Here is a 12,393-nt window from a genome sequence, read left to right as displayed (position 1 = left end):
TGGAGGTGGTATTTCAATTTGTGTTTATAAGCACTTAAACAGATTGAAGAGGACTATTGGGAACTGAATTGGTTGTGGCCAAGAAGCCACCACTACCTACACCTGAAGTTATATAATAAACTAGAAATTTGGTGCCAAGGCGGTTTGCAAGACAGAAGAAGTGAATGAATCTGTACAAAATGTTTGCTCAGGGTTAGCCATTCCGCAACAAGGTCGTTGCTTATTTCGCTGCTGGTTGCAGCTTCCAGATATGAAAGATGCTGAGCAGTATGCTGTAAAGATTGCTATCCAAAAGGTATAGTTCTTTTCTTCTTTTCCCCCTTTGCTGTTTGAATTTGAATGCTTATTGTAGTTGCACAGATTGTTTTGTAATCTTTTCGTGTTATGAAATATTATGCAGCTTGGCATCCAGACAACGCCAAATGATCTGACCATAGAGGAACTATGTGAGGATGCTTGTTGGTAGGCTGCGTGATGGAGGTTATTAGGGATCTTTTATCTACATTTTGCCGTCTGCATTGGCTACCTGAACATGAATTCACGACAACTTGTGTTAATGATTCACGAAAAAACAAAAAAGATGATTATATCAAAACTAATTGGAGAAACTGAAAATGGAGGTGTTGTTGAGGCTAATAGCGGGGAGGTGATAATGGGTGCTGGAGCCACCTCTAAGTGTGATGTGAAGATAGTATCCACGAGCCACGATGTGGTTATGGAGTGGTCACCTGGAGATTGTTACAAAAAGCAAGGTGATGCAATACAGAGCACTTCTTGAAAGTCCTCTTGTGGCTGAAGAACAAGTATTTTAAACAACTGGACATTCCTATAGAGAGGTGAAAGTTATGTTCTTGGGATCCGTATGATCTTTTCGAAGGAAGTTGCAATCTGTTTATCTATACATACTGGTCAGCATGCTAGTTTCTTTTGAAGTGTTCAGTGGGTCTCCCGGATCGTGTAGAGGAGCTCGTTGAGACGAATAGGCATTATCACATAGTTTCCCCTCCAAAAAGTGAAGGTCTCGATTTTAGTCTCTACATTAAATGGCTCCCTGGTATGCATTAGCTATGGTCGTTGGTTAGAGAAGGAGAGCAAGACATGAAAGAAACATTGAAAGTTTTGAAGAATTTGAGTTTGAAACTGGAAGCGGTTTTGTTGAAACATGTGTTACACAAACGTCTCTTGCTCAATCTGCTATTTACATCACTGAGTTGCCACATCAGCTCTTGGTTCTGGGTTCACTCATGGTTCTGCTAAGTCTATATCATCGTCATCTTTGAGTGAGTTTCTTTTCTATCTCCGTTGTTATTAATCCTCTATTTCATGTCAGCTCTATGTGTGCTTTTGGTAGTGAACCTAATGAATACCAATGACTAGAAACATGAGTGTACTTCGTACCCATTGATGATTGATCCATCTGTTCTTATTTTTCCTAAATCTCTAGTCTCCACCTACTAACAATATTTCTTTTTCCCAAAATGATGTTCTTTTTACGATGACTAGGCTGTTGTCTGGCACAAGTGATAGGTTAGGAAATTGTTGACATAGATCTATGTGTGGTTTCGTACCCGTCGATGATTGATCCATCTGTTATTGTTCCTATATCTCTAGTCTCCATCTACAAATAATATTTCTTTTCCCCAAAATGATGTTCTGTGTACGATGACTAGACTGTTGTCAGTCACAATTGATATTTGATAGGATTATGAAACTATCGAAATAGATCTATGTGTGGTTTTGCTAGTGAACCTAATGAATACCAATGTCTAGAAACATGAGTGTACCTCGTACCCATCGATGGTTGATCCATCTGTTCTTATTGTTCCTATATCTCTAGTCTCCACCTACTAATAATATTTCTTTTTCCCAAAGTGATGTTCTTTTTACGGTGACTAGACTGTTGTCGGGCATAAGAGATAGGGTTAGGAAATTATCGACATAGATCATTGCAAGAAACGAAATCAACATATATTGGTTAGTTACCTAGTCTTACCAAGTTGAAAATACATTGGCAAATAGCTAAATTTTGGAAGACAAACAAATGAGGTAAAATTGCAAACGTATAATAAGTTATTTATTATTGCACCTTCTATTTATACAAATACAAACCGAAAATAATATATGAAACTGAAGGTATTATTGCACCTTCTATGGGAAAACATGTACGACTCCAAGTTTCTCTCCTTTCGCTAAACTTGTGAGTAAGACAGGATCGATATCGGTAAATGAGTGCTCTTCTCTACCTGAATACAGTGAGTAATGTTTGTATAAGATCTTGTACGGTTTTTCTCCTCCTTCAGTCTTGTGATCATTGGGTTTATTTATAAGACGGCTGCGCAAATCTCCTTTAAGTTTTGCTTTCATCTTATTAGTTACTTTTTCGATTTAGTGTGATGCATTTTTCAGGTTATAAAAGTTGTTTCTAGAAAGTGGTCATTGGATTAGGTTGGAATTCCGGATTACGTGTTGGATTGCATTGCTAGCCGTGTTTGACTTTGTCCATATGTTTGTGGAGTTTCCATTGTGCTTAATTTCTGTATTCTAAATCTATAACTAATTTCCCGTAACTATATAATCACTTATTCTTGTGCTTTGTTCTTCCATCCATTCTGTTAATTGTTTTCTCATCTTGAAATCGTTTACTTGTTATTATAGTGTCTGAAGAGATCTTTGTTAATGGTGCTGCCAGAAAAATTGGTATGGCTGGGACTGTAGGTAAAGCGCTGCAAAAGCTTAAGAGTACTCTGGAGATGATCGCAGATGTGACATCGGACGTCAAAAAGAAGCAGATGAAAGACAAAGTTGCGCAACTCTGGTTGAGAAGGCTCCAGGATGTTGCATATGATGCTGACGACATTTTGAATGAAATTTCCTACTAAGCTATGCGTCAATCCAAGAGGATGGAAATACGGATAAGGTAACAAGTTCTATCTACAGTAAAATTTGGTTTTAGAAAAAAAAAGTCGCTAGAAGATCAAAATCGTTAATCAAGAGGTAGATGAATCGCGAAGCAGAACGACCATAACGTTGATGATTAGAATATTGAACTTTCTTTTATAGGCTATATTATAAAATTGTTGGATAAAATATTAGGAAATACGATATATATGGTAAGTGTCGTAGTGGTCTAGGACTCAAGAATGTGTCTCGAGTCCCAAGTATTTCCAAGACTGTTGGGAAGTTTAGGGAGAACTTTGGTCCAAGTAGGTAGCTATCTTGAGACCGATAATTAAGGGCTCAAGTTGGTGTCTAGGGTTAATATCTTGTACACCAAGTATGGTCTTGTATAAAAGCTACGACAATGCATGAATGAAAAGAAGAAAAGGGAATTACCCAAATCTTAACATGGCATCAAGAGCCAGGTTGATTAACAAGAACCCGAGAACCCTAATCCAGTAAACATGGCGGATGATACAGAATCATCAAAAAAAGGAAAAGTTGTAGAGAACAGCAGAGGAGGTAGAGGACAGGGCAATATACGTGCGCATAATTTGAACATCTCAGCAGCAGCGACAACTCATTCTGGCGCTGGTTCTTCAGTAGATGGATCAGGATTGACGGGCGTGACTGCAAGTCAGGTCCAGCAGGTGCTTGAGTATTTAAATTCAAGAAAATTCAGTTCCCAGCTACAAGGTAAGACAAATCAAACATCCTGGATTATAGATACAGGAGCTACAAATCATGTCACGTGTAAAAGAGATGATATGATAAATGTGAAAGATATTAGAGCATGCTCTGTGGGACTGCCAGACGGAAAACATGCCCAGTCTGAGAAAATAGGAACTGTTGTTCTTCCTGGTGGGTTGAGATTGGACAATGTTCTTTATGTGCCACAGATAACTTGTAACTTAATTTCAGTTACACAGCTCATTGATGAGGTAGTATGCAATGTCCAATGTACTAACAGTTTATGTCTTATATAGGACTGGTTGACGAGGAAGGTGATTGGAGTGCGTGAGTGACGAGGTGGAATATATATTTTCTGTGGTGTGCCTCCAGTTAAAGTGCTTGCGGTTAGTAATGATACGTATGAGCTGTGGCATCGACGATTGGGACATCCATCAGAGAAAGTGTTACAACAGTTACCAGGTGTGGGTAGATTATTGAAGAAGAATAATGATGCGTGTGATATTTTTCCGCGTGCAAAACATCGTAGAAGTAGCTTTGCTAGTAGTTTGAGTAAATCCAGTTGTAGTTTTGATTTGGTTCATATAGATTTATTGGGCCCTTATAAGATGCATTCGTCTTCTGGAGCTCAATATTTTCTGACAATAGTAGATGATTTTTCAAGAGGTGTGTGGATTTATTTAATTCAAAGCAAAACTGAGGTTGAAACAATATTTCTTAACTTTATTGCTCTTGTGAAACGTCAATTTGGTAAAGAAATCAAAATTGTTAGAAGGGATAATGGAACTGAATTTCATGCGTTGCGTGGATATTTTAAGACTAATGGGATAGTTTTTGATACGTCGTGTGTAGGAACACCTCAACAGAGTGGAAGAGTTGAGAGAAAACATCAACACATAATGAATGTGGCAAGAGCTTTAAGATTCCAAGCAAATTTACCGATCCGTTTTTGGGGAGAATGTGCATTAACGGCTGCGTATTTGATTAATCGTACGCCTACACCTATTCTAAACAACAAAACTCCATATGAAGTTTTATTTGGGAAACCGGCCCCATACAATCAGTTGAGAGTGTTTGGTTGCTTGTGTTATGTGCATGATCAAAGTAGTAAAGGGGATAAGTTCGCAAGTCGAGGTAGGAGATGTGTGTTTCTTGGTTATCCTTTTGGGAAAAAGGCGTGGAAAGTATATGATTTAGATAAAAGACAATTTCTGGTTTCAAGAGATGTAGAGTTTTATGAATATCAGTTTCCTTACATATCCAGGGTACCTGATAAGCCAACTGAGATAGTTCGGGCTAAGAATAATGTGTGTTGAAGTGATGACGAAGAAAGAGGAGTAGAAGAAATGGTGCAGAGAGAGGCTGAAATAGTTACTGAGAACCCGGAAGACATTATTGAGAACCCAGAATACATTACTGAGAACCCAGAATACATTACTGAGAACCCAGAAGACATTACTGAGAACCCTGAAGATATTACTGAGAACCGTGTGGTCTCAAATGAAGAGGTGCAGGAAGCTAATTTGGGTGAGATGGGTAAAGGAAAGCGACAGAAGATTCCGTCTAGTCGACTCAAAGGTTTTGTGACGCACACCATACGAGAAAATAGTCCATCCTGTACTCACTCTCCACAATCATCATCCCCAGGTACGCCGTATCCTTTGACATATTATGTTAGTTGTGATAGATTTTCTGCAGTTCATAGAAAATTTCTTGCAACAATTACTGTTGGGTCTGCACCTGCAAGCTTCAAAGAAGCTATGAAGCATCCAGGATGGCGCAAAGCAATGGCAGAAGAAATACGAGCCTTGGAAGAACAAGGAACATGGGAATTAGAAGAATTACCGCCGGGAAAGAAGGCACTCGGCAGTAAATGGATTTATACAGAAAAGTATGATGAGAATGGACAGTTGGTGCGACTCAAAGCTAGACTGGTTATTTTTGGGAATCATCAAGTTGAAGGGTTGGATTACAATGAGACATTTGCACCAATGGCGAAAATGACCACAGTGCGGACTTTTCTAGCTGTTGCAGCGATTAAGAACTGGGAAGTGCATCAGATGGATGTGCATAATGCATTTCTTCATGGAGATTTGGAGGAAGAAGTGTATATGAAGATACCACCCGGATTTTCTAAAGATAAGTCTAATATGGTGTGTAGGATGAATAAATCTTTATATGGTTTAAAACAGGCTCCTCGGTGTTGGTTTGCAAAATTGTCTGCGGCTTTGAAGAGTTATGGTTTTCGACAGTCGTATTCGGATTATTCTCTTTTTACTATGACCAAGGGAAAGATGCAGCTTAATTTTTTGGTCTATGTTGATGATTGATTGTTGCGGGCAATGATTTGGTTGCGCTTCATCAGTTCAAAATATACTTGGGACAATGTTTCAAGATGAAAGATTTGGGAAAACTGAAGTATTTTCTGGGTTTGGAGGTGGCTCGGAGTAAACAAGGTTTTTATATATGTCAGAGAAAATATGCATTAGATATCATCATGGAAACATGTTTATTAGGTGCAAAACCTGCAGAATTTTCAATGGAAACAAATCATCGTCTTTCTTTGGACAAAGGAGATTGGTTTACAAATGTGGAGAAGTATAGAAGACTAGTTGGTTGTTTGATTTACTTGTCCGTGACTAGACCGGACCTGACATATTCCGTGCATATTTTTTCTCAATTTATGCAACGGCCAAGACTAACACATTGGGAAGCAGATATTTGAAGAAGAATCCTGGACATGGAATTATGTTGCGCTCTGATAGTGGTCTTAATTTAAAAGGATGGTGTGACTCAGATTGGGCGAGTTGTCCCTTAACTAGACGCTCATTGACTGGATGGTTTGTTCTTCTTGGAGATTCACCGGTGTCATGGAAAACTAAAAAGCAACATACTGTTTCTCGTTCATCGACTGAAGCGGAATATCGTTCTATGGCGGCAGCTATGTGTGAATTAAAATGGTTGAAACAATTACTACGTGATTTTGGAGTTCATCATACACATGGAATGCGCCTTCTATGTGATAGTCAGTCGGCTTTATATATTGCTCAGAATCCAGTTTTTCATGAGCGAACGAAGCATATTGAAGTTGACTATGATAATGCAAACTATTCAAAAAAAGGGCAAGGGAAGGCATCAAGAGCCAGTTGAGAAACCGAAGAAAAAAAAAAGAAAAACCTAAATCGTAAAGCTATACAAGATGGGTGATGAGACGGGATCATCAACCAAAGGAAAAAGTAAAGAGTATGACATGCAAAAGAAGAACCCAATATATCATCTAGGGTCGAGTGATGGACCAGGAATTATCATCACACCGATTGTTCTAAAAGGCACTAACTATGAGGAATGGGCTAGAGCCATAAGAAGATCTTTGATTGCCAAGAGAAAGTTCGGTTTTGTTGATGGGAGTACCACAGAACCTGAAGATTGTGACCAGCTAGAAGAATGGATTTCGGTCCAGTCAATGCTTGTTTCTTGGATGAGCAACACGTTAGAGCCATCAATCAGATCAAGTTTGGGTGACTATGATAATGCAAACTTGATGTGGACACACTTGAAGAAAAGATTATGTGTTGTCAGCGGGACAAGGATCTGTCATCTTAAAGCATCTCTGAGTGAGTGCAAACAAAAGAATAAGGAAGGTGTAGCTGTCTACTTTGGAAGATTAAAAAAGATATGGGATGAATTGGTGACATATGTGAAGGTACCTCAGTGTAAGTGTGGTAAGTGCACTTGTAATATAGCAATCCATGTTAGTACGTTAAGAGAAGAGGACTTCCTACATTATTTTCTGATTGGATTAGATTCTGTGTATAGCTCACTGCGTGAGCAGTTGTTGGCAAGAGATCTATTGTCATCAGTAGACGTGGCATACCAGACAATGGTGAATTCTGAGCGTCTGAGGATAGGTGATGTAACTATGTCAACGGAAGTGCAAGAGAATGTGATGGCTTTCAGGGTTCAGTCTGATCAGCGTCAGTTCAACAATACATATGATCCTGCCAAGTTTTGCAAGCACTGTAGCAGAGAAGGACACTCAGATGAAGGGTGTTTTCAGATCATTGGATACCCAGAATGGTGGGGAGACAGACCTAGAGGAGGAAGAGGAAATGGTAGAGGAGGCAGAGCAGGTGGTAGAGGCCGAGCTGGTGGTTTTGCCAATAGCAGAGGAGGTAGAGGACAAGGAAATGACAATCAGGTTAGAGCACACAATCTGAATATATCAGAAATGAAGTATGCAGGTGGTGCGTGCTCATCAGATGTCTCAGGTCTGACGGGAGTAACAACAACACAGCTTCAACAGGTGCTTGAGTTTTTAAATACAAGAAAATCCACGTCTCAGCTCCAAGGTAAGAAAATGGTTTGGATTGTAGACACAGGGGCTACAAACCATGTCACGTGTAAAAGGGATGACATGATAAATGTGAGAGATATTAAGGCATGTTCAGTTGGTCTCCCAGATGGGAAATGTGCACATTCTGATAAAATAGGAACCGTTATTCTGCCTTGTGGTTTAAGACTAGAAAACGTGCTTTATGTGCCTCAAATAACTTGTAACTTAATTTCAGTCACACAACTTATTGATGAGTTGGTATGTAGTGTTCAATGTACTAACAACTTATGTCTTATACAGGACCGGTCGACGAGGAAGGTGATTGGAGTGGGTGAACGACAAGGTGGACTATATATTTTCTGTGGTGTGCCTCAAGTTGAAGTAATGGCTGTCAGTGGAAATACGTATGAGCTGTGGCATCGACGAATGGGACATCCATCAGAAAAAGTGTTACAAAGATTACCATGTGGGAGTAATTTTTTAAAGAAGAATAATGATGCGTGTGATATTTGTCCACGAGCGAAACATCATAGGAGTAGTTTTGCTAGTTGGTAGACCCCGAAGATATTATATTTAAATGCAAAATGGTCCCCGGCAGCGGCGCCAAAAACTTGGTAGACCCCGAAGATATTATATTTAAATGCAAAATGGTCCCCGGCAGCGGCGCCAAAAACTTGGTGGGCCCGGGAACGTGTATAAAATTAAGCGTAATAAAACGCGGGCCTACAGTAATACCGCAAGTGCACGGTCGTCAGTTGTAGCTCGTGCAAGTACGGGTCGATCCACAGAGATTGGGAGTGTTTTGTAGTGTTCTAACTATTTGGGCTCTAAATTGTTATTGTTGGGCTTTGAATACCCTTTGAGTAAATTGGGCCTAATGGGTTTGTTTTTAACAATGAAATGAACTGAGCTTGGGCTCAGTTGGTCTTGAAGTGCACTAGGCTTTGGGCCTTTGATTGAGTTCAGGCTTTTGATTAAGCCCACAGTTGACTGAATTGGGCTTTTAGCCTTAACCTAGACTGTGGGTGGGCCTTAATGAAATGGGCTTTGAGCCTTAATGAAATGGGCTTCAGTTTGTACAAACAATGGACAGTGGGCTTAGAACTGAGCTTGGGCTTTTGGGATTGCTGTGAGCCAAGCTCAGTTGCAGCAGCAGCAGCAGTGGAAGGGAGGCAATGCAGCAATGCAAAGGAAAGCAGCAGCAGCAGTAGTAAGGAAAAGGCAGCTGCAGCAACAACAGTGCTGCACAAGCAATGCAAGGCAAGTGCACAGCAGCAGGGGAAAGAACAGAGTTGCTGGCTAGGAAGCAGCTGCAACAGCAAGTTGAAATGGAGGAGAATTGGAGTGGCAGTGAACAAAAGACAATGGAGAAAATTTACAAGACAATGACTAAACAAGCAAAACAAGGCAATATAGCAAAGGGAAAGAACACAGCAACTACAAGCAGAGAACAGTGCAAGTGAACCAAGGCCTAAGCCAAGGGCAAGGGAGATGGTGAAGCTAACAGAGCAAAGCTAAGGCATTCATCTAGAGTGGGAAGAGAACTAGCTTGCTCATTGTCACTAGTGAGCACTAGTTTCTCCCCACTACTCAATCAACACAATGCACCCAGGTTTTAACTTATCATTCCACTTCTTGACAGTGAATTAAAAACAACAGTTGAGCTAAACATGGCACTAACATGACATTAAAATTAAACAGGAACACATTTAGAATGCAAAACAGTAACACACATGTAAACAACACACATTAACATGAACAACAATTTTAACAGAACACATGATTAAACAGGAGCAACAATTTTAACAGGAGCAACAATTTTAACAGAACAATTTTTAACAGAAAATTAAAACAGGAAATTAAAACAAGCACATTAACAGGAACATAACAAACATTTAAACTACTAAACAGGGAATGTAAATTGCAAAACAAGAACCCTAAAAATTAACAGTGAAATTAAAATTGGAATTAAACCAAAAATTGAAATTAAACCTAATTGGTAACTTGGCTAGTCCAAGAACACCCTCTATTCGACACCCTTGTGTTCAATTTATACAAAAAAAGGACCTATGAACCCTAAATTAAAAACCCTAATTTTACAGACCTAGGGTTTGATTTTTTTACCTAATTTGATGTAGCAACATCAAATTAAACTCGACCCATGCTTTATCTTCTCTTCCTCCTGCTCCTGCTACGTTTCTAGCTTGATTTGTGTCATCAATTGCACACTCTAGGGTTCAGAGAGGAAGAGTGTGAGATTGATGGAACAACTCGGCTAGGAGGATAGGGGGCTAGGTGGTAGTGATGGTTTGGGGTATGGTGAGATAGGATGGTTGTGGCAGGGGAAGTGGTTGCGCCAGAGGAGACAGTGGAGGTGGTGGCGATGGCAGGGTATGGGGGTGGAGCAGTTGCAGAGGAGAAGGAAGGGGGAGAAGAAGGAGAAGCCGATAGTTTTAGGGATAGGGTCTGTTTGGGTAGCTGGTATAGGGTTTGGTGCTCCAGTGTGTGGCGGGTTCATCGATTTTTGATGTTCAGCGAGACTAAGCCGTGAGATGTGGAGCTGGTAGGTAGATCGGACGGTGATGCGGAGGCAAGCGAGGAGCGACCGTCGGATGAAGGGATACAACGAAACGAACAGTGCTAGATTAGGTTAGGTGCTGTAGTGTAAGGCGGAGATATCAAACTTTGATGAACAGCAAGGGAGCAACCGTTGGATTCAACTACCATCTAATCTGAAGGCTTGGAATTTCAGCGCTGTGGTGCTTGGCAGAGACTTCAGATTTTGATGCTCTATGAAGGAGCGACCATCGGATGCTTCTGAGAACTGATCTGATGGCTGAGAACGGAGGCGTTTTTGTGTGTAGAAAATGAGGTTGTGCGCACTATTCTTCGCGGCTTCCTTGCGTGATTTCTCCCGGCTTTTCACTACTTTTCTGCTCTTTTTGCTCCGCAAGTCATCCAGACTTTATTTATTACCTAAAAATGCAAAATTAAGTAAGAAAAATATTTATTCTTGAAAACAATGAAAATACAGAATATGGGATAAAATGTAGAATTAATGCACAAAAGATGAGTTAAATGCCATCAAAAAGGGATAAATATATACATTATTTGGCACTCATCACTAGTAGTCTGACTAAATCCAATTGTATTTTTGAGTTGGTTCATATAGATTTATGGGGTCCTTATAAGACTCAGTCATCTTGTGGAGCTAAATATTTTTTGACAATAGTAGATGATTTTTCAAGAGGTGTGTGGATATATTTGATTCAAAATAAAACAGAAGTTGCACAAACATTTCTTAACTTTATTGCTCTTGTGAAACGTCAATTTAGTAAAGAAATCAAAATTGTTAGAAGTGATAATGGAACCGAGTTTATTGCATTACATGGATATTTTAGGACTAATGGATAGTGTTTGAGACATCATGTGTTGTTACACCTCAACAGAATGGGAGAGTTGAGAGAAAGCATCAACATATAATGAATGTGGCAAGAGCTTTGAGATTTAAAGCCAATTTGCCAATATATTTTTGGGGAGAATGCGCCTTAACTGTTGCATATTTAATTAATCGTACGCCTACACCTATTCTAAACAATAAAACTCCATATGAGATATTATTTGGAAAGCAGCCTCCATATAATCAGTTGAAGGTATTTGGATGCTTGTGCTATGTACATGATCAAGGTAGTAACGGAGATAAGTTTGCGAGTAAAGGAAGAAGATGTGTATTTCTTGGCTATCCTTTTGGTAAGAAGGCATGGAAAGTGTATGATTTAGAAGCAAGAAGGTTTCTAGTGTCAAGAGATGTGAAGTTTTGTGAATATCAGTTTCCGTATATGACTGATTTGAAGGGAGATTTGACTGAGACAGTACAGATGGGGTCAGATCCATCGTATAAGAAGGATCAGTCGAATTATGGAGGTTCTGAGACTGTTGTTGATGATCCAGCTGAGACCGAGTCCACTGCAGACACTGAGACCGATATGCCTAGGGTCTTGACAGGGACTGAGAACAGCGGTGATTGCGGCAGTATTGATGTTAATGAAGGCGACACACTAGAACAACCTGTAGAGGATGTAAGTACTAGCAATGATACTACAGCTGGAGAAGAGTTGGGCAAGGGAAGGCGTCAGAAAATTCCTTCTAGTAGGCTAAAAGGCTTTGTGACACACATCATTCGAGAAAATAGTCCATCTCATCCTCACTCAACACAATCACCATCCTCAGGTACGCCTTATCCTTTGACATATTATGTTAGTTGTGATAGATTTTATGCAGTTCATAAGAAATATCTAGCAGCATTAACAGCTGGGTCTGAGCCTCGGAATTTTAAGGAAGCTATGAAGCATCCAGGGTGGCGGAAAGCCATGGAAGTAGAAATACGAGCACAGGAAGAACAAGGTACGTGGGAATTGCAAGAATTTCCACCG

The 12,393-nt window shown here is 39.9% G+C and overlaps 1 long non-coding RNA gene across 3 annotated transcripts; it reads left to right on the top strand.

Moving 5' to 3' along the window:
* LOC113287131 lies at positions 1–4,301 on the top strand. 3 transcript variants are annotated; one of them, XR_003329735.1, is made up of 4 exons: positions 1–295; positions 401–1,280; positions 2,656–2,917; positions 3,924–4,098. It is a non-coding gene; the product is annotated as an uncharacterized LOC113287131 (long non-coding RNA). The 3 variants fall into 3 exon arrangements; XR_003329734.1 differs by having other exon boundaries at positions 2,690–4,301; XR_003329733.1 differs by having other exon boundaries at positions 2,656–4,301.
* The last annotated feature ends 8,092 nt before the right edge of the window (positions 4,302–12,393 follow it).

The sequence above is a fragment of the Papaver somniferum genome, chromosome 6 (assembly GCF_003573695.1).
Source record: "Papaver somniferum cultivar HN1 chromosome 6, ASM357369v1, whole genome shotgun sequence".
In the NCBI taxonomy this organism is placed as follows: domain Eukaryota; kingdom Viridiplantae; phylum Streptophyta; class Magnoliopsida; order Ranunculales; family Papaveraceae; genus Papaver; species Papaver somniferum.
This window is presented reverse-complemented; position numbering and strand designations above follow the sequence as displayed.